The 23822-nt window shown below is 36.8% G+C and overlaps 1 protein-coding gene across 7 annotated transcripts in view; it reads right to left on the bottom strand.

Annotated features, from left to right (window-relative positions):
* LOC122574420 (neuropeptide CCHamide-1 receptor-like) overlaps positions 1-23822 on the bottom strand; it is a 41749-nt gene that overhangs the window by 14767 nt on the left and 3160 nt on the right. The window contains exons 1-2 of one of the 7 annotated variants that reach the window (XM_043742019.1): positions 16522-16610; positions 16197-16304 (exon numbers count right to left, since the gene is read on the bottom strand). The exons of 4 other annotated variants lie outside the window; for them this stretch is intronic. The gene's annotated coding sequence lies outside the window, so the exon portion shown is untranslated. Of the gene's footprint in view, positions 1-16196; positions 16456-16521; positions 16629-23822 lie in introns of those variants that run through there. 2 more of the 7 variants (XM_043742018.1, XM_043742023.1) reach the window with 2 other exon arrangements.

Raw genomic sequence — 23822 nt, 5'->3', positions numbered from 1 at the left:
TCATATCTTTCCTATGTAACCTTTAACAAACTTCGTCCGGAATATATATATATATACAATAGTCTACAACTATTGTTTACTAAATTACGGTAAAAATAAATTTCTCGCGATTATTGAAGGAACAGTTTTAGATACGAAACTGAATCATCAGCGATGTTTGCGTAATTAGTGTGACGGTGAGGTTGACTTTCGTCTTTCTTGAGGGTGGTCCCCATAAAAATATCGAACTGAAGCCTCCGGTAGTCTTAAAGCTATTTTCACCAGGGTATGAGTAAACGTCGAGTGGGAGGATCGTAAAGTTGAGAAAGTGGCTGCTCTTGACCGTCGACGGCGTTGATCCACCCTCTATAACTGCCAATAGAGGGTTGCGCATTGCCACCAGTGTACGTTCTGTTGTTTAGACTGCGGTATTATTCCAGAGAACATTTATGTGGTTAGTACGCCACAAAATTTAGATATTCGGCGCAGTACCGAGATTGCATGTCAATATGACGTTTCAATATCTCCATTAAGTAATTAAATGAAGCCTGCCGGTATATAAATATAAATTAACATCTTTAATAGACAATATAAGCTATTGTACGGAACGATTTGAACTGCTTTATGCACTTGCGGTAGTATAGTATACTAATTTTTCCAAAATGTATGAATTAATGGCGAATCAATGACTAGAGACGGTGATTGGTATGTTCTCGTGAAATTGGAAGATTATAAACGCAAATAATCTGTTAACGAGGATCGCGTATAGAATTAGATGGAGCTCGTGTTAAAGGAATCAGGATGAAAAAAATATATAATGCAAGGAAAAGAACCAAGTTGGAATCGATCAACATTCTTTAAAATGAATCGTTGTAAATTTACGAAATTTGTCTACGAAGAATTATGAATTGATCGCTTGGCTATTCTGATAGTTCTGGCGTTATAGAAATAAAGAATAATCTTCTTTTCAGATAAAGTACACTATCACGTTGACGTACTTCCGGATTTTGGATAATTCTACTGTGAACAGCGTTAATAATCTTCGCGTGAGTTTAGAAGAACCTCCTTTATCTGACTCGTAGTTTACGAGCGGTCTGAAGATAAAGAACTTTTTAAAGTATGTTTCATTACATTAACCGCTTGAAAACCATGCTGATGAACTCGGTAAATTGAAAAGCAGAGAAAAATAACGATATTACGTACATTTTTTAAACTTGAACTATGTAATTGTTTATACCAACAGCTTTGATAAATAAACTTAAGGATATCAGTCAGTTGTCTAATCGTAAAATTGTAAATTATTGTGCGAGAAAGCTGAGATAATAAAATTGAAAAGCTTTACTTTGCTGAAATCATAGCAAATCTTTATGGTCGAATTGCATCCTAATTGTCTGAATGTACGAAAATTTTTAAACTTTTATTATTTTAAGGTACATTAAAATACATTAGATGGAGATGATCGGACAAAAGATATTTTACACGATTCGATCAAATAGTTGCATTGGTATTCATCGTCAACATGCGCCAGTAAAAGCGACACGAAATCATAGTGAATCCTTTAGTGAGACGTGTCCCAAGATCCGTCGCATTCCTTTGTTCTTTCAAAGTTTATTTCCTGGTGGATCTTCGTCGTGTTCGTTTGAGAAACGTGCCTCAGCTTTCGATAAAATAAAGACGGGGAACCGTGCGGATAGTTCCTTAGAAGACCGAAGAGAGTACCGACTGTTCCTGGCAATTTCTAAACATTTCCTTGACTACTCCTAATCCGTATCCTACTTCCAAAGAAGAATAAAAACTTCGAACAAAACGAACTGTTGTTTGAGAAAGAAAGAGTATAATACTCCAATTACCCACCTATAAAACCCTACTTTGGGCTAGTGAAACAAAGAGGATGAACAAAAAGAATAAAAGAGCGCAAAGAAAACAAAGCACGTATTGTTTCGAGTTGACAAATAAAATCCAACGCTGCGCTGTGATGAATTGATGCTCTTGAAGCTTAAATACCGAACAGCTTGGAATTTATTTGATAGGTACATTCATGTCATTTGCCAACTTATCTACATTTCACCTATTGTAGAGGATACCAAACTTCGAGCGTCCAATATTTGTTCCCATCGCGGAACACCGTATTCTGCATATTTCAATCGTGTTACGGTAGCGAGTTAGAGAGAACCAGAGAACTCCTGGCCTCTTCAAGATGTTCGATACACTGATACACCGGAACGAGATATTCAATTATAGGAAGAACACTTGGTGCACGATTGTAGAACAAGATTGAAGCGTGGTGGTCGATTATTTTCGTGAAAACAACCTACCATTTGTTCCAAGTGTTCGTTCCAAATATTCGTTCCAACTTTTCCTTCTGAACGTTCATCCCCCTCATTCGTGCGAAACGTTTGTCCCAAACTGTACGTTCGAAAGGTTCGTTCTACACCCGATCGATCTATTTTTCATCGTTGATATCTTGCTGTCTCGTCGTTCTAGGGGACGGGGAGAAAGAGAGAAAGATAGAAAAGGCAACGAGATAAAATAACATTCCCAGAGCCTCGCAAGCCTCCCAAAACCGAGCCTCGCCTGGAATCGTAGCTTTCATTCGAATGGCAACCTTTCTAGACGTTTTTTACACTCGCCCGGTCGTTTTGATTGCGTATTCTTCGTCGGTCGGTTGGTATTTGCTATTCGACGAAGAGGAGGGAAATAGCCGAGTGGTGAACCAAGGAATTTTAATATCACGTTCAACGCTCGGATTTCCGACGTTTTCGTATTAAAACGACCGGAACAGATTGCAATCACGCCAACGGCTACTCGGCAATTAGAGAGAAAACAGGCCAAAGGCGACTGTTTAAAGTCGGATAATCGAGAAACGAAATATATGGGAAGAAAGTTGGTTATTCGGCCAAAGAAAAATTATCTGTAGATTTATTCCTGAAAAGGTTGACGACAGCATGTGTTATGGCAGAGTTTCGTGGAACGACGTTCATGTTTCAGAAGTGGAATGACAAACGCGATTTCTTCAACAAGATTCTTCCATATTTTGGACTATTTATGGATTTTCGATGAATAATTCGTTGACGAGGCAAGGTAAGTTTATAAATCATTTTTGGAAACTCGTGACGATGACACGGGCCAACTAGAAGGGGCAAAATGTATCTGGTTGTGAAAGATCGTCTCGTTGACCCGTTGTCGAACGCGTGAAACTCTGTGTAGTTTCTGTTCGTTAAACTGTTCGATCATGCGCAAGTATCTATCGGCTTCGAATTCGATGCAAATTTAATCGTTGAAATATTTTCTATAGGATACAAAGGTGATTTGACGTTTTATCGAAAATCGAAGAGGCTGTAACGAATATTGCCCGTACCTTTCTTCTCCCAGGAAAACAATGGATACTTGTAGCGTTTCTAATTTCTCTTCCAATTTTTACAAGTTCTCCAATTTTTTACATTCCAATTTTTCTAAACGGAGTATTCATTATAATACGTAATTCTTATAAATATGTTTGGAATTAAATCGTAGGAAAACGATGTTTAATTAAACGATGAAGTTATAGGCCTCATTACAAAAGAATTTGTAACATTAGTAACAATTGTTTAACGATAAGTCAAGCTTTAGATCATTTTTGATAATCTCGACTGCACTATGTTGTGGGTTTAGCTTCTAACTCACAAAATGCATTATAATCTAAAAAGTGAAACGATGGAGTTTCTAAAAATGAAAATTGTTCTTCAAAAGCACGATTCTTCTTTGTATTGATTAATAATAGAATTAAAAAAAAAAAATTGGCAAGCATTTTGTCTGCCACGAACCTCACAATTCCAACGAATATGATAAGAACGATGTTTTTAATCTTTTTGGACATCTCGCCTTGCCAAATTTTGTATCATAAGGTTTGTATCACCTCTAACCAGTCGGTGATTATGTTAGTTGATAAATCTTTTCCGCGGCCATTTGCTGGGAACGTTACGCAACACAAAGACGTGAATGCAATCATGAAACGTCAAAGCCAAACAAACGGGTCGCGCCTTGCAGAAGTTTCGTGTCTGAACAAACACGACAATCTCCTGCGGGAATGTGCACGTTCGCGAAATACGTCTATTAATCGTACAGTTAAGTCATCTTCATTCATTCGTTGGAAACAACTGTCGCAATTTGGAAACGTGACGTAGGACTCGAAGTGTTTCCTGTTAAAAGTACAACAAACGATGCAACAATCTTATTATAACTTGTATATGATTTTTCTTTGCATTCGACTACGGTGGAATTTAAAAAAATTTAAAACAAACCGTAATAGCAAGAGGCTGACTTCAAAAAAGAAAGTTTGACGTTAGTATGATACACCAAGCTTATTACACCTGTACGGTTCTTTTTCAAATGCGATAACGATGAAACTTTGTAAACTTTGTAATAACATTCGATGCACGATAGTAATAAAATTAGTTTCATAGGAGAAAAGTTTAATGCTACAGTTGTGTATCAACCTTATTGCGCCATATACGATCCCTTTTTGGAATCCAATAAAATTTTCCAAAAATTTGACGCAAAGCGTAATAGTAATAAAATTGGCTTTAAAAATGGACACCATAACATAATAAAATTCAGTTGAAAAATTCAGCATGACAAAAATGGCAAAACAACAGATTACAGATTTTTTATTTTTACAATTACTAAAATCGCATATCTCTCAATGATAGAGATAACTAACCGCTTTGTAGTACTTTCGAAATTCTAATTACTTCGGCAAACTTATTCAAACTTCCATCAGATCGGCGCTTGAACTATTCGACATCATAAATTCAGCCTTCGTCTGCAGCTGTCATCGATAGCTGCATACCTGTAATCCTGTTATCGAACTTTTCATCAAAAAATCATTAGTATCGCTTATGCAACGAACCAACGATTGGAAACAAACTGGTCGAAAGATCAAAGTCGTGGGAGGAGCAACTAAATTCGAAGTTGACAGTCGTAATAGGTAGTTATCGAATCTGAGAGTTCAAACAGGCTTTAATCGAACGATTTCCTCCCACGTATCGAGCTGATGATCCGGAAGAACATAAAGCCAACTATTGGATACCAGTTTCCACCAAAATCAATTCTGTCGAAGCATCTAGATAGCTGTAACCGATGAACTTCGCCTTTCATATTGTTCCACTCTTAATACCAATCGAGAGTCTCATATTGTTATTGATTTGATGAACCGTGTAACCATGTTTCGTGACGTACAAAGATTTTGATTCGGACAAAGGTTTGGAACTGCTAGATTTAATTAAGAAACAAATAATTTGAAATAGCAGCATACAATTCTATTATATGAGAAAATCTTGTGATGAAAGTTTTGTCGAAGCGAAGAATATTGTTATTGACCTAAATTAGTAACTTTGCAACACTTTGAATAACTAAAATAATCGAGAGTTTCGTAGTAATGAATTAGTATGTCAAAAATAAACCAGAGAATAGAGGATTAATTGTTTTAGTAATGAGTTCTAATAATGAACAAACAACAGTTGAGAATATTTAATCTGCAAAACAGTGCCAAAGTAGTCGAAGTTCGAAACGTCCAACTTTAAAGTTGTATCGTTACTTTACATCGTCATTTATATCGTTGAAATTTCTAGAAAATTAACAGCGGCGAATTTACTATACGATGAGTAATTAACTTTTCAAATTGTGAATTTTCTTTCAACCATTCAATTAATGAATTTCTAATGTTGTAATCTTTAGTTAGAATATTGCATCCAAATTCTTCACGATAAAACAACCTAGTAATTCCTTTAATTCTTGTACGCAGTACAATGTAATTAAATGAAACTTACACCCGTAGTCTATGTGAATGGACCGTTAATTGGTGTCGTCCTTTGAAGATACGATCGTCGTCGTTCCTGACATCGTTAATCTCATTCGACAGCGTCCCTTTAACATTTCTCGGGAACAACCAAGAAACACGAATGATTACATCACCGATCAGACATGAAATGAAAAATATGCTTCTAATTAACGTTGTTCATAACAAATAATATTTTTTCTCCTCATATTTTTAATCGTCGTACGAGTCGATGAAACTTAATTTCTCCTTGGTGCTCGATGATTTTTATCGCTGCTCAGGATGAAAAATCTATGTAATAAGAATCGAACAATCCGCATTATAATTTATTCTACGAAATAATTTATCCTGCGATTTACCATTCTGTTCTAGAAAGACTCATCGATGGAGTTTAATAAATCTTATTTTAAAGGAGAGAAGCAACTGTAAATCAGAAGAGGACGATGGAATGGTTTCCCACGTCTCGTCGTTTCGTTCTAGAAAGATTCGTGGATAAAGAGAAAATAATAAATCCCTTTCGAAGGAGGCATAAATCGAAAGAGAGCGATGAAGTGCTTTTTTTATCATGTATCCCGAACTTTCACACTATAGCGATGTTCGCTCTGTAGGATTACAATGGATCGTATAAGCTTCGAAAAAGACGACGAAGTTGACGTTTCCTGATTGATAAATCAGCTCTTTTTTTTCCTTTCCGCGGCGAAAACGCTTCGACGGAGAATTATGGTGATCCAAGATACGCTTTGTTGTGAAAATCTTTAGATCTCGCCTGCTCTCCGTGAAAATCTCTTTTAAATATAAATGAGACTCAGCTTTCTTCGAACAGGGTTCCTTCGAAAATTGGAAGAAGATTGATCAAAAATCATATTTCCAGAAAAGTCTTCCGACTCTGATGAAACTACAATATCATTCGCGCAACATTAATCTATCAAATTCAGGTTGATTACTGAACAAAATTTTATGTTCACATGGTAAAATATAATACACTTTACGTCAGGAAAACGTGACATTCAATGAACACGTGCAATGTTTAAAGAGGAAGAAAGAAATCTACGCTTAAATTAGTTGGAATACTGCCGATCGATTTGCATTTCCATCGTAATTCAAAGTACATCGCGGCAACTTCATTGATGGAACACGTTTCAACATTTTCATGAAACCTGGCAGGAAGCTTAAGCTGACGCGAAATATTTATAACTTTTCGATCACGTACGAGAAACCACTCGACTATATCTCTATTTTATCTAACGAATTCTCTTTGTTCGGATCAAATTACGTATATTTACGCATCTTTCCTGCGCTGTCATTTCCATGACAATGTTTATTAACCTCGACCCACAGAATTATTTTCCCGCCACGGTTGTGTTACCATATTCCATGCTCCATAATTCGAATTTCAGAAAAAACACGTTCATTTCGTCCTATAAAATCAATCTTTACAACAGCGTCAGTTTGCATTGTTAAATACAAATATTTCCATATATGTACAATCGCATGGCGAAATTTGATTTACGAAATTAATATCGAAATAAATTGATGTCGAAATAATTTTAGCGACAAGCGTGTTAATTTTTTATGTAGAGGGTGTCCTAAATTTCAATAACCAAATGTTCCTAACGCATTATGTCGTAATGCGGTATGTTTACAATCAAACAAAAAATATTTATTTGACTGAAAAGTTGTAATAAATGGACTTGCGGTTATTGTGCTATAAAATCATTAGTCAGACTATTCGATGTTAGATGTTGATACTCCATCTCAAAATGTTCACCGTTCGATACCAACCTAATAACGATGAAAGATTAAATTTATTTCCCTGTGAAACTCATTTTAATCGTGCTTCATTTCAATGAATCAATCAACTCTGTATTAATTCAAAACATGTGTGTCAATATTTGTTCGATATACCTTTCTTCTTCATATGAAAGTGTACATTAAAAGTCAAAGTATTTCCCACTTTGTGTTTTTCTTATTTTTATTATACCTTTCTAATAAAGCTTCCAACAACTTGGATTTATATCGTAGCATAAATTTCGCTTGATTATAGCCGCGGAATAAATTTTCGAAGGTACTGAAAAAAATGTCCGTTAGATCCTAAGACGGATCTGCCTTTTTTCTATAAAAAAAAAAAATAGAATTGAGGAGTTTCGAACGATCCATAACTGATGAGGAATTAACTTATCGACTACGGCGTGGAAAACGATCAACAAACGAACTTTCTGATAAATCATCAACATCCCGCACAATTCCATTTCGCAACTTTGTGTGCTCTAGTTATCGGATCAACATCATAGCAAACGAAAGTACACCGTTTAAGTGCGAACGAAGAAAGTTTCTCCTCTTCGTGGCCATTAATCATTTTGCAGACAGAGAGTGGATTAATCATCGAGGGTAAATTAAACAAGGTACTCTTTTTCTGTCCAGCGATGTTCATCTCGCGATCTAACGTCGGTATCCTTGAACTTGCTCAAAAATCGAGACGACAGACGCCATGGAAAGAGGAAATAAAACGAAAAAAGAACGCGTTGAATTAGACAAAGAGGAGTAACACGTAGGGAAAATCGGACTGTATTGTAGCGATGCTTTCTCATAGACGTCATGTACCGGTGAACTACACGTCCAGGAACATAAAATACGTGGACACAGATACGTGGTTACCTCCGTGAGCGAAATTTTTATCAGTAGAAACTTTTTACCAACAGTTCCCCTTACCTGTGAATAATACAGATTACGACTTTTGCATTATGACCACATACAGTAATTTGGCTTTTATAATTACTATATATCATACGTATATATACATTTCGCGTGTATGAGATAAATTTTGTTGGTCGTGCAAGTTATCACTAGATACTAAGTACAGGTAAAATTTCATTCGCTTTATTATCAAACTTGTCATTGTTATGCGAGAGTATTTATCTATACTGGTACTTTGTAAATTGTAAAATTTCCCTCGTAATATTAATAATAGCTGGAGGACCTTGTAACATCAAGTGGAATAACGAAACAAGATAAGTCGTTGAAAAAGTATATTGTCCTAAATCGTGTCCAACTGGATCTTCATTTGAATACGTGATGTTTCGTATGCTCTAAACCAGTAGAAAAAAAGCAACAAAATTTCGGAAGTTTTAAATGTAATCCTAGTTCGATAACCAAAGGCTGTCTGAATAAAAATGATGATTCACTGGTGTCAAAAATTCAATAAATTACCATCCGGAATTCGGCAGTTTGTGCCAAGTGAAATTTTCAACGACCTGAAAGTCAGCACGTTCCACAGCGAGAAGAATCCTAAAGGCGTCGAATCGTGAGAACGTTGATTCTCTCTCGACGAAGGGAATTCCGAACTGCCATAAATCCTCAGAATCTTCTCTCGTGAATTTTCGCTGGAACTCAGTCAGCCGTTTTAATCACTCAACCGCAATTGTCGTGGCAAGAACGATGACTCCTGCGGTCACTTATGAATTATTCATGTTCCTCCTAAAAAAAAAACTATCTTATCGAAGCTGTAGATTCGGACGACACGCAACAACTCTGAAAAGCCATAACATTTCTAAACTGGACCAGCTTGAACGACAAGGTAACGCTGGAATAAATTAAATCGCGATAATTAAGGCGCGACGTTAAAACAAAAATCGGAATGTAAAAGGACGGTTGGTTGGAAATGACGTTCCTTCGCGGAGTGGCTTTCGCTTTTATTGCTCGAATCCTCGGTTGCCCGTAGATTCTTAACCTCTGACGAACGTTTCGCTAGCAAGAGGGTCGCCCAAAGGGGTTGAAAAGGGTCAAGAAGATGTCGACATTAAAATTCACGCTCCCTGAGAATTAAACGCGAAAACCATCTATAAAGAGGGTTGGAAAAGTTTTGCTTCTACGAATCGTTCTGCAGAAAAAGGCACGGTTGCTGCAGAAGTGTTGTTTTACAACCGGTCGCGTAATTCGAGGGTTGCCTTGAAGGCAAGATCTCGGCCGAAACTCGTAAAGGGTGGATCGTGCAAATGGTACTAGAATCAAACAGAATCGAACCTGATCCCGTTCGATTTGAAAGAAAATAATAAAAATTGTTTGTAATAGTTTCTATTATTTTCGAGAACGATACGAATTTTTGCAAAATTGAGCTAGGGAGAAGAAAAATTGAACTAAAAAAGTTTCGCTTTTTTATTCTCGTAGCTTCTGTTGACATTGGAAATTAGGTCGAAAATAAACCAGCTGTAACGGGTAGCGAAATTGAAGTTGTACAAATCGCCGACTCAATTAGAGGAAATTAAAGCTTAACGTAAGTTCCGGACCTGGTATATTTATCTTCAAATGTTTTTTGTACTCTTCCGTTTTTTTCCTACGCTGTTTTGTTGCTCTTCTACATTTCGGCGCACGTTAATTCTCATTTCGCAGAATAATCTATGAAATTCTCGTGTGAAACGTACACAAAGGGGATTTTTGCCGACATTACCAGTTTATCTCAAGATTTAGGGTTGCTATCCTTTTGCTCTTTTCTTTTACCACCCGTACGAAACTTATTAAATCCATTCAGGATCGTAGATCGTTCAGTTTCCCCTTGTTGAAACTTTGCTTTTTATAGAAAACTTCTTTCCTCCTAGAATATATACTCGAACAAAGTTGTTTCATCCGCGGCAAATTAAGTCGCTAAACAGTAAAGAAACCGTAACTCGTTTTTATTTCTCACTCAACGTTAACGCTTCTGATAACGCGTTTCGCGCTCTGTTACAGCAAAATTTCCGGACGAATAAGCTGCGTAGAACGTGGTAACGACTAATAAATGCGATACTTCTCAACGAGATTAAAAATAAGAAAAGAAAATCCAAGGCTTTGATACGGTTTATTTCTTCTGAAACCAGGTAGTTCCTGCCCTTTTATTGCCGGTGCAAACGAACACGCGACTCATATTCCGATATTATCTTCGATATGGTTGCTGTCGTGATAGGCTAAGGGAACGCGAGACTGTTAGATGCGTCAAATAAGGTAGGAAAGGTACATTTTGAAACTGGTAAATGATGAATATCACTATAACTTATTATCGTCTTATGAACACAACATACGACCTCGTTCATAAATATTATCAACGTGTACAAATTTCCTAGTAATTTAAATCCGTAACCGGAGTTTCAAGTTCGTAAACTTTACGCAAAGGATCGATTTGCGCGTAATACCAACGTGCTGCTATCGGACACTAACACTCGGCCTGCATTTGACAACACGTTAGTGCTACAGGATGTGAAAGTATTAAAATAAAGTTTCTGAGGCTTACTTAACCTTCTGTGCGTGCCCTGGTACTCATGCACAGAGATGTATATTTTTTGGATATGTATATCATACGAAATTGAAATTGTTTATGTAAAATGTGTATCGCCATGTTTCACACTTACAGAAACCATCTCTTTTACTGCATGTTAATTATTGAAAAAAATTGTATGGCGATATTGCACGATAGCTTTAACGTAGAATAAAATTCGCCTGGATTCTAATTTCTAATTTCCCAGCTAAATTATGTTCTATCCAAAACAAGCTTATACGCTTTTGAATTTCGATGTGTAGATCAACAACGACAAACACTATCAAATTATCATTTAAGTCTGTCAAAAAAGAAGAATCAAAAAGATGATGCGAAAGGATTTTATTACAACGTTTTCTCTATTTCTGACAAAGGGAACGTGAATTATTAAAAGGTTTGTCATCCAACAAACTCTACAAGAAAGAAATCGAACAAACTCGTCGTTTGCACGCTGATCGTAACATTATCGTTCACCATATTATCGATGTCGATTAATTTAGCTTAAAATTATCGTCCAACATTTGTGAAGTTTATCGATCACAATGTAGAAAATCAAACAGCACGATTGTATTATTCATTCTCGAGGACAAAATTATCGTGTTCTTAAACAGTCACGATATTACGAAGGTTCGTGCCGCCTTGTTCAAGGATTAGACTTAGGGAAAATGATTTTCTGCATGTTATGTGGAAATAACCGCAATTTAAAGTCTCTTTGCTCCAAAACGACGTTCAGCTAATCTAAACACGGCACCCATTTGATTTAATGGCAGTATACCTCGCGTAGGTACCCATAAAGGCATAATCAAAATTCCATAAATATGAAACACGCGTATAAACATTGTTATCCGAAAAAGCCGAATAAAATTCAATGCGTGCATCGTCGTAATTTCTAACGCAGAACATCGAACGACGAAAAGCGTTGCACCTATTTATAATTAAGTTCAACGTACGTTTAACTGGCCGATTCGCCAGATTCACGTTTGATTTGGATCGCGCGCAAAGTAATTTTCCGCTTCCGATCTCGGATGGAACGTGCACTAACATGTCAGACATGTATACAAATTGAGATAACAGAAACATGATAGCTTGAGTAAAATTGAAGAATCATTAAGAAATTATCAAAACGTTTAAGAATTGTTATTTCATTTAAAACGTTAGACGATGAAGTCTCTTGTCCATCCGATGTAACAAAATTAATATTCCTTTTATCTTTATACCTATAATATACTTCTATTTCTCGATCTCCATTTTCATCAATTCTGATATTTATATTATTATTGTATCTCTTGTTATTCCATTCCATGTACACTGCAAATGATTTTACGATACAAACTGAGATTTTGAGTAGAGTACATCATTATATTAATTCACTTTCAATCCTTTCAACAGAGTTTAGATCAGAAAACAGTCAAAGAGAGATTAAAAGAAAATCGGAGATACAAAATGAAAATATAAAAATAGTACTTTGTCTTAATAATTATATTTACACCTGATCTTCTAAATTGAGAAGCAGCTACAAGAATATCACCATTATCGCTAGACTGTCTGCAAATTTTTAAAATGCTCTAACTTTCAGAGAACTCTATACCGTTCTGATCGTCCCGCATCTCGAACACTGTTCTCTCAGCATAGAATTCTTCGTTTCGTTGCTTCTAAAATTGGCGTCCCCGTGGCAGCAATTTTTTACAAATACGATCTGCTTTTAACATCTCTCGGGTTGTTTACGTTGGAACCGCATAGATTCATTGCCGATGCTACTACATTTGTCTTCAAAATTGCGAACGACTATATTATAAATTGCTCGGAAATTCTCCAGCTATCGAAGTTCCATGTTTCTCCGGGGACATTCAGAAAATTTCCCTTATGCTATACATTCGATATTTAGTTGTGTTAAACGTATACGTGATCGTGCCGATTCGCTCACGCGCCGGCTACGCTTCTTCTGTAAATCGTTGCCCACGTTTATAAGAACATATTTAAAACGCTTGACATTCGTCTTCGTCCCCGTATCTCGTATGATCAACGCCATATTCCAATTATACAGTGTGTCAGTTTTATCTGGAAATACGTAAATATTTCGAGAACTATGGATGAGACAAAAAAATTAATTTTCAGGCAAATGTTATACAATTTTGAGGGGGACATATTATGCCGATATTTATTTTATGCTGGAATAACTTTGAAAAGCCGTGTGAAAGAAACGCCTATGTTTTTTAAATGGGAACTATATTCTTTTTCATTTCATATTTTGATAACTGACGTCGAGGCGCTTCTTATTTATATTTTTTGCATAAACCCATATCCAGATATTAATTTTTAAGGAGGATGCGAAGTTGTATTAAACATGTAGAAGGACCAACGACTAGTCGTTTCAGGAATAGTATTTCGATGCATATACATGTACTCGCACAAACGGCTCTTTTTAGAATCATCAATGATGTATAAAGTCTACCCGAGCAATGGATAATGCCAATGATGTCGATATATCAAGTTTGAGATTTAATATTTCAATAATATTTTATGCGAAAAGTACGTAGTAGTAGAAGCAAGTAATGTTCTGAAAATGTTTTGATGTTACACGATGGTTACAGGAGCGTGGAATAAAAAAATATAGGGCTTTTCAAGGACCTTTCGGGGTGAAATAAATATCGCCATGATAGTCCCCTCGAAATCGTGTAATATCTGTTTTATTGTTCGCCAGATACTCACGTGTTTTCGGATAAAGTGGATAAAACCGTAAAACGTTGATAAATGTACATTCCTGTTGATTATGCTTAAACCAAAGAGTGTTGCCCGTATGAATAAAAGAACGAAACAAGATAAATTTCGAAAATTTGCAAAGAGGATGGGAAAACATATGTTTACTTCCAGAGCCAAAAAACAATTTTGGTAATAGGCTGATCGACGGCGTACTGAATTATAAAACTGCTTTTTAGCAAAAGAAAATAAGAAACTTTTCGTGTTCTTTCCTCGTAGTTTTCAGTTTTGACACTTTTGGAATATACGTGCGACACTACGAACGCAAGACAATAAAGGCAGTTCGCGAACGTATTTTTCTAAAATCGAATTAGAAGATTCGAGAAAATTCCTTTGATCTCGTTCGAATCGCGAATGCATCTCACCATCGGTTTCCTAAATAATGTAATTTCTGAAAGCCTTTCATAGTCCAGTTCGATGTTAAATTAATCGAAAGTGCTTCTGAGAGAGAACGAGTCGGTTTCTTACGCGTTGTCTGAATGCATCACGGAATTCTTCGTCGGTGCTGGCAACCTTTGTGTTACGTAATTCGTTGTTCGTCTTTGCAACCTTTGTGTTACATTTTCATCGATTCGACGCCGTAAATGTGGCGATCGGGTGCAGAATGCCGGGAAGAAACGGAAATTGGTCGTAAAAGGTGCGCGATCCGATAACGCGAGCTGGGGACGCATAAAAATGCGAGTTAATCTAACCTTAAGCATCGCGACGATCCAAATATTGATCGTCACGGAAGCAAGGAGGCCAAACACGATAATAAGTCATGGAGAATCATTCCCCCGTGGAACGTTCAATTATGAAAATAACCGGAATGTTAAAATATCGTTAGAGGCGTTCTATCGATCGAGGTTCAACGATCAAGACGATAGGAAAATGCCATGGACGAAACCTCTACGTAGGAATTTTCTATTCAACATAAAACAGATCTCTATCAAAAGAACAAATCTGTGTTTATTTCTCTGCACAAAATTAGCGTAGTAATTCATGAAAATTGATCAAAGTTCAACGAAAAGCATAAGTTCTGAAGGAAAGACAGGTTTCCTTTTGATAAAAAGCATATGAATTTCTCACCACGAGGATACAAGTTAGAAAATTTCCTATTCAACGTGTCACAATTCTATTTCGAAAGAACGATTCTGATTTGTTATCGAATCTGTCTAAAAGATAACACGATAGCCTCGTATATAAATATTCTAATGAAAATTAATCGAAACAAGATTAAGATAAATATAACGAACAAAATTTAAAAACGTGAATAAAAATATAAATTTCCATATATTAAGTTATACCGGATGAAAGCAAATTACAAAATACCGCTACGTACTCCAACACGTAACAGTCCTCGACAAAATAATTCTGATTTGTTTCTCTCTAGGAAATTGCCACTTGTAATGTTAATTAATCAGAATTTCTCGACTAATAGCTTTGGTAGAAATCTCTACCTACGCTCTGCTATCCCCGACGCGGCGTTCTTTGAATTTATTAATTGTACAGTTAATGTATGAGTTAGGATAAGTGTTACATTGTAAATAGTTTAAAAGAATACAGCTGTCGGTGATAAGAACCAACCGCCTGTAGTCTTCTGTTTAGTTTTAAAATCAGCTGGTGTGGTGTCTTACGAGACACGTAGGATTAGGCCAAAAAATATGTACATGTGTGTGCAGCTAATGCCTGCGTAAAGACAAGGGAGTGTTCGCCAGTGAGCGTTTCTTTTTACCTAGGAATGAAATAATAATTCAATTTCCCGTAATAGTCATCCGCTCTATCATCCCTAGATAGTCCAGCTTCTGTCTAGTTAGTCTAGTTAGAAAATGCAAAGCAAGCTACAAATTTCTACCCTCTTGTGTCCGATTCAAAGTTCGTGTCGTTGAATTTTCACGTTGATATCGAACATAGACGTCGTGGTCCGCGCGGTAACTTCGTCGGAGCGATAACTATCCAACGCGTATTTGCATACGATTTGAATAAAACGAAGGAGACATCATTGAGTGTCGAACAAGAAGATTAGTGGCGAGATCTGGCATGACAGTTACTCGTTAAATTAGCGGCACAATTTCATGCGCGTAATTAAAATTGATCGTTTAACCGACGAGGGGCGCGTGTAATGCAATGACGCGACCATAGACATCGCGTTGTTAGATGCTGCGGTCTGGTCTCACGCGACGAAAAACGGTAGTTCAAAGACGACGTTGACGAGAGCCGGCACGTCTATCAATCTCGTGGGCGGGAAATGTTATGCATCGAAATCTAAATAGACTCTATGGAACAGATTGCCCGTAGCTAATAAAATCGATGAAAAGCACGCACTGTTTTTACAAAAACATCATTTACGCGGTACATGCAAATTCGTCGATTAAAACGTACACTTTGTGCAACGTAACTGCGTCGGAACGTCAGGAGTTGATCGACCGTTTCACCGATCGAACGTGCAGCTTTTATTCTTGAATTGAGCGGCAGAAATTCCACACATACCTAGAAATAGAGCAGAGTACCGTTACACAAACTTTTCCTCACTTTTACTTTGATCTACGCTTGATTTCCAATCCAATTTCCACGTCCCGTCACTGATCACACGAGACGCGCGAAAGGACAAAAGGAGGCAAAGTGACAAACGGAGCGAAAATCCGGGAGGGAAGATTCGAATGTCTCGAAGAATTTACGTGTCGTGGAATAGCGACAATTTACTCACGATTGATGAACGTCGTTTCGAGGGTGGCCGTAGCGGATACTGAACGAAAACCGAGGAAAGATCGGCGAGAAAGGTAGAAGACAACCGCGTCTGCTCGTCACCGCGATACTACTGGCGGTGGTTGCTCTACCCACGCCAGAAACTGCGACCCACGAAGCAACCCCCACCGGCCGTCGATCCGGTCGGGATATAGCAAGCTACCCCCGTGAATCGGTGATCCTTCGATTTCGATCAACCTGATCGAATTTCACTATTGACGTCGTTTACTACGTTGATGTCGAGGTGGCCGTCACGCGGTAACCAAGCATAATTGATTCCATCGATCAAATCTCGATGGAAATTAATATATTCTGCCGATAAGAAATCGCTGAATATAAGTTCACATAGAAATGTTACAGCTACGCTGCATTAAATAGATTCTTGATTTATTACGATGATATTCATGGAAAGTTAATATAATTGTAATGGCAGAGGGTTGTGGGTGGATGCAAGCGACATTCAGTTACACGCATAACATGATATCGATATGTATCATGTATATGTAGATAGTACTATCGTACTTTCGCGTTGAAAACTTTCTAGTTCAATTCCATTGCACCTTAAGTCGTCCTTGGATTTCTGGCATGAATGAACGCCCTATGAACCTTAGAATATTTTAGGAATTTGCAGGTCGTTTCCGAGTCAAGACATCGTACAATTCGCCCATCTCCTTTTCACGTTCTTTCTTTCTCTCTATCTTTTTCGTCGATAGAATTTTCTTCCCCAATACCTTCATTTATCGTTGCAATCTCTTTTAGCAATCTCTGCGCTTTTTGACCGATGATATCCATTTGATTTTGTATCTTTACGTTGGTTTTTCTACTACCTCCTGGTATTGTTATAATTGCTATTTCTTCTATTAAAGCGTCAAAGTGTTTCTCTCATTTATAAAAATCCTCTTGATATTGTTTCGCCCACTTAAACATTTATTTTTATTGCTAGATCGTCTTTCTTGTTACGCGTGTGCTGTTTTCTTTTTACTGCTGGAATTTTACTTTTCGAGATCGATGCTGTTTTTCACTGGTGGAATTCTTTTACTGGCCCAAATTAATACCTTCCGTGGGTGTTTAGATTCTCAAAGCAATTATTATAGATAATTTATTAATCCATGTGCACGTAAATCGAGAAGGAGTATGAGAAATATTCATAACATCTATTGTTTTTACGGCAGAATTCACAATAAAGGAATGCATGCCATTATGGTTCATTAGATTGCTTGAACAGGATTAAAAGCTTTATGATTCTGTTTCATACAGATTGTATACAAACGGACTAAAACGAATCACGGTACGGTTAAATATCGAAACAACTGCAGATTGTAGCGAATTAAAAAGTTCCTCGTCGATTTTTCAGGCGAAAAGATCCCCTATTGACTCTATTGCTGTACGATCGCCGATATTTTTCCAAATTAATGCGTGAGAAATGTTAGTGGAATTATAATTCGCTTACGTGATATATGTATCGCACGTAGGGTGTTTTCCATTTTTTTAGTCAAACTATTAGAGCGTAATCTACAAGTGAAAATAAGAAGAAGATATTATATAAAATTTAGCAGTAAACTATTTATGCAAATGCACATTTTTTATGGACATAAAATTGATTTAAAAAATGCACCCGGAACAGAGAATTATTTTATTTGTTAAATATAACAAATAACAACATTTCGTTAGTGAGACCTGACATAAGCTTGTAAATAATATACTCAAATACATTTTTGATGTTTTATATTCTGTGTATTTTTGCAGCTTGAAAATTCCCATGAATGTGTCAAAATAGTCGACCAACTCGTCATAAATCGCAGTAATGATACGTCAATATTTTATTATATTCCAAATTTATTACGTTGAAAATATCGCGAGAATATTATTAAATATCAACAACTAACTTATTAATTAGTTGTGTTAATTCTTCCCGCGTAGTTACTTTCATATATTCTGCAGCAACAAATTTGTTCCCATGCGCATATTTTATATTTCAAACTGTGTTCAATATTGGCTGATAACTTTGTAATAAAGCGTTTACAGTGAAATTCGCTACAACGGATTTGTCTTATTTTCACTTGCAAATTCCCTTACCTTTTCGACGACAAAATAGAAAATACTTTGTATAAGAATTACTGAAGCTAAAAAGCGTAGTAATAGCCACGTTTCGTTGAATTATGATTCCTATGAGAATACTCAAAACGCAAGGACTCTCGCAGTAGAATAAGGAGCCACGAACAGACTTACTTCATTCACATGATCGTAGTTGTATTGGGGTGCACGTCAATGCCATCTGCACATATCGACTTAGCGGATTCCACTCCGTGTCCCATCGTAATTAAAACGGTTTAAGATAAAGAGTTGACATGCTTGAACGAGTCCTCGTCGCCGAGAATTTATCCACCGTGCGAATATTCAAACGTCCATACGTACCATCGTAGTTGGCCTTAATTAAAATTTCTTAATCGCCTTCAACAGTGGTAAATGGAACTCATTTTGCGGTTACTTGAACCGCTATTTCAACCACATAATACGCAAATACGATTTACAAATTGTTAAATACGGATGACACAATGAAGGATTAAGCAATAAAGAGGATGGAAACAGAATAAGGAAGTCGTGAATAACTGAATAAATTATGATTTAAATCCTGTTCTACTAAGTGCATTGTGCAAAATATATTCCTTCTTGAACAAATTCATCAACAGTTCCATAGATGTTATAACGACCGGGTAAAGAACAATAGTTTCGAAAATATCTAAGAGAAATGTTAGAATAAAAATTAAGAATTTCCCGCGTATTTATTCCCGCAACTTTGCCACAAATTTGAACTTTCGATATACCGCTTTTGCGCAATATTCTATATATCAATAATTTCACAAAAATTACGAAAAACAAATTCACTGTTTCAAACTCGAAAGTTAGTGTGCTCCCTTGAACGACGTCGAATGCAATTTTCGTATCTGGAAAAGCCACTCGACTCGAATTACGGAACATACTATTACATAGCACCAGGAGGCAAATAAAAATGCAATATTCGAAAAGACTTGTTGATGGAATATGAAATATCGTCCCTATGGTTCGATATCGGAGTTTCAACGATGGTAATATCATGGATTACATAATAGCACCGCTTTCGCGAAATCGCGACTCGATTCGAACATGTGTTTGAATTTTGAATACACGAAAGTTGGCCGTCTTCTGAAATATGGATCAGTGAAGTGTACACCGTGTGGCCTCGAATGGAGGCGTTTTCTCGCCCCTCTCCCCACCCCTCTCTCTCTTTTTCTCTCTCTCCTCCCTGCCATTTCGTTCTCCGAACAAATATTTGGTGCAAACACTCGACTCTGATTTTATAATTCCGGTCGAGTGGGGCATAGCTCTTTCAAAGAAACTGCCTACCATTTCAAACTAGTTTCGTGCTTTTCCCACCTGGCCATATATGCATAGCTACACAGTGATCCGTGAAACGAATGAATTTACTGCGACGGAAAAAGCAACTGTTTGTTTCTCTTGCGGCACTAAACGAATCCACAGCGAAACAGGCGCCGCGAGGACCTTACGCCCTCGTTCGTTTGGCTAACCGATTATACGAGCAAACTTTTTTATCACGGTACAAACATAAGCCGATTATAGATCTGTCGGTTTAATCTGTTGTATGGCGAGATAGCAATTTTGTAAGTAAACTTAGCGAGGAACAATTTTGAGGTATTATCGCTGTGCGAGTGAGTAACTTTAAAACTAGCACACAAATCGTGTCGAATGAAAATTTTACATGGTTAATTCGAAAGTAATTCGACAAATTACGGACAGCCAACAAACGCTAAAGTGTGTCGTTTCGTAGATGTCAGTAACAAAAAGCTGGCAAAAATTTCGCTTGTTTTTCCTGGATCAAACATGTATCAGATGGCGTTTAAAGCTTGTTTTCCATGGAAGACATGTGGGATATTCAGATTCGTGTCTTATCGCTGGTATTTTACTCTTGCGGTAGAAAAAGGTGCGACTGTTCTTATCCAGGAGGGATAATGGAGCGCGCTGATTCTGGCTTTCATCGATCAGAATCTCCCGCGTTGGGAATAATGCATCTAACAGCCACCAGATGGAGGTAGTGTTAGCTAATGGAAGCTATCTTCAACTTTCTCGTCGAATACTCAACTGAAAAGTTTGGCTTGCTTTTACGATGAAATTGCAACATGGATGGCACTTATTTACGTGATATAACCAAAGGAAAAGTGAACGAAGAAAATTGCTATGGATATTAAAAGAACGTCTACGTTTTCATGGTTCCAAGAGAAAATTTTTATTAAGCCGTCGTAAGATACCATTTCTATGCATGTAAAGTATCACTTAATTAAATTCGAAAAAATATATGGGATAAAATCACTTTGGAATATATCACGGCCTCCCGGTTCCTGAAGACACACAAATTGAGAAAAAATTGCGAACGTTATATCTATTGGAATACTATAAAAAGACATAACACGTATTGTCAATATTTCTCGGAGTTTTACCAGGGGATCCAATATCCGTACCGTGAACCGCAGTAAAAGGTCTTATTTATGAGTTTAATACCTGCTGTTAATCCAGTCTAGCAATTGCTGCTAAATTAGAAAAAAAATATTAGGGATAGACTTCTGAAAGAATGCTTATGGAAGCGCCATACAAAGAAATTTGGCATTTTCAGTTGGAATTCGATGAGAGAAAAATATTACCTTAATAACCTGTTCTTTCGTGAGATTTATTGTTTCGAAATGCATACTTTCGTCGAATTACGACTAGAACGGCACAGACACAGAATTTCTGTTAAAATACCATTCTCGACTCTCTGAGAGGATATCAGTTACAGTATATCAGGAATAACGGTGATTGCGCGCAAAGTGCGACAATGTTGTGATATCGTAAATTTTTGGTCAGTTAAACTATTAAACGAATTAAGCAATGGCAATAAAAAAAAAATATCTAGAATTTCCCTAAAAAGTCGGAAACTATATGAAGATTGCTAAAAACCAAATACCTCGAAGAATTCTGTGAGTGAATTGCATAATGTCTGTCCCATTTCGACTAGAATACTACGAATCGACGTTTGCAATTTAACAGATAGTAGTTGGCATAAGGTAAGGGAATCGTTTGGTATTCCAACGACGCTCTGGTCAACTTAAATGCTCTTGATTGCATCGATTGTAGCGTGAAAATGGCATCATCGCACCCGATAGGTCGTATCGTGTACATACCATGTCACTTTGATTCCGAAATTCCACGTGGAACGCTTCAAATTTCGTTAAACACCACTTTTTGCCCCCACTGGGATTCTCTCCACCGCCGTTCTGTTTGACCGCGGAATTGTTTCCTTCGTAACTATGCGTAACTCTTAACGCGCGCAGAAAATAGTATCATTTTAATTTGTGTAGACACATTATAATGCAGTTACAAAGTCTCCTTGTATAATTAAACTTACTAGCAACAATATAAGTTATTATTATTATAAGTTATTACTATGTAAAAATTAGTATGTAGAAAATACAACAAACAAAAGTATAATATAAAATATTCAAAATATAGTACTCGTTATAATGTTCAGTGACCGAAATCTTTAATTAATCTGTAATTAAATTAGATGTCTTTAACTATATCAAAAATATGAATGTACATAAACATTCCTAGCTCATAACAGAATTAAGGAGCTTTAATTAACATAATTAAAAATACACCGAGATTTTGGTTTCTTTGATACGTTCGCCAGCTTCACTTCAATTAACTCCTATGTTTCTAGTTTCTCTTTTGTACATGCAACCTTTATGAGACACAAAAAGGCGTCTCTTCATTGTGTTAGAGAAAAATAGCATAATACCATTATCGAGACATTTTAATTTCAATAATGAAATAGGTTTCAATCATTGCACGTATCAGGATTGCTTCAATTCCTCTTCAATAATTTCCAACAGATAGGCTACGTGCAAACTACTGCCGTGTCGAGTGCGATAAAACCACTGCCGTCATACCGAAAGTTATGGATTTGAACCTGCGGCGAAGTTCTGCTAACTCGACGTCGTGTAAATTAATCGCGGCAAACTTCGAGCGGCTGCACTGAAAAGTTACCATACAGAATTTAAAATAAATGTTGATTCATTTTTCCCTCGTTCCTTGTTAGCTTCCTTTATTCCTTTTTTTTTCGTTACTAGAGTACATACACTACCTTACACAAGTATCTGGACGCTTTTGGTCAACTAGAATTAACAACACGTAAATTTTATAGAAATGTACGCAATAATAAATTAAAAATTGGAAGCGGCACTAACTATGTTTCTTGTAGAATCAACAAATACTTATACATTTAAATGGTGTCTTTAGATCCTCGATCCTTAACGTTTCATACAATTGTACCTCCTCAAACATTTATTTCTATTGAGAAAACTTCAAACGTTTCGTTTTATGAGCGTATAGTATAATGAATTGTATAGTGTAAACGAAAGACATCGATAATTAGAATTTTTTCATATATTAACAAAATTTTAACAGAAGGGAAAATTAAGCTTGGACGTACATAACCTAGTTTGCTCTTGAATCTAATTTATATTGCAAATTGGAAAATCTGAAGATACGGAATTACAAAATAGTAACAGATATACAATTAATTATTTCCATTAATCATTGATTATTAATAATTTATATTAATTATTCCATATTGATTTCCAAATGTCAATGTAATTGTATCGTAATATTCTATTATACGTAGTTGTTACGTCGCGCAGGACATCTGCACGCCAGCCCTCGCTACCTGACCGCCAACGGTCAACTTACAGCCATCCCGATTCTCAATAGACCCAATGACCCACCATAAAGACATTAACCCTTAGCTGCATTGTCTCCACACATGTTTGCCAGTCTAATTGCATGTCTGGAGAATTCTCTAATTCTAGAAGTATTTGCAGTTTATGGCTGGGTCTTGGAAAGGTCCTTGAGTTTATTAGGCGCTCTTAAGAATCACGGAGACAGCGGACAGTCATCAGATGGGAAAAACCCAACACATGTCCATCATAAAAGGCTGTTTTTCCCATCTGGAGCAAAGTCCACCGCCGCTCTACGGTGGGAATCTTCTGCATATTCTGTTCATTAGAGTGGGTCATCACCAATCAGCATCGCGGATCGTTACCCTCACTTCCTGGACGAAAAGTGTGAACAACGAATCCGCGTTCATCAGTCAAAGGGCACACCCACACCAAGCTTTCCTCCGAGACACCTTAAGGGCAGTCCAACACTCTCGAGCAGGCGCTCAAGCAGTCA

The sequence above is a fragment of the Bombus pyrosoma genome, linkage group LG13, assembly GCF_014825855.1.
Source record: "Bombus pyrosoma isolate SC7728 linkage group LG13, ASM1482585v1, whole genome shotgun sequence".
In the NCBI taxonomy this organism is placed as follows: domain Eukaryota; kingdom Metazoa; phylum Arthropoda; class Insecta; order Hymenoptera; family Apidae; genus Bombus; species Bombus pyrosoma.
Note: the sequence above shows the minus strand (reverse complement) of the source record. Positions and strands in the feature narration are given on the sequence as shown.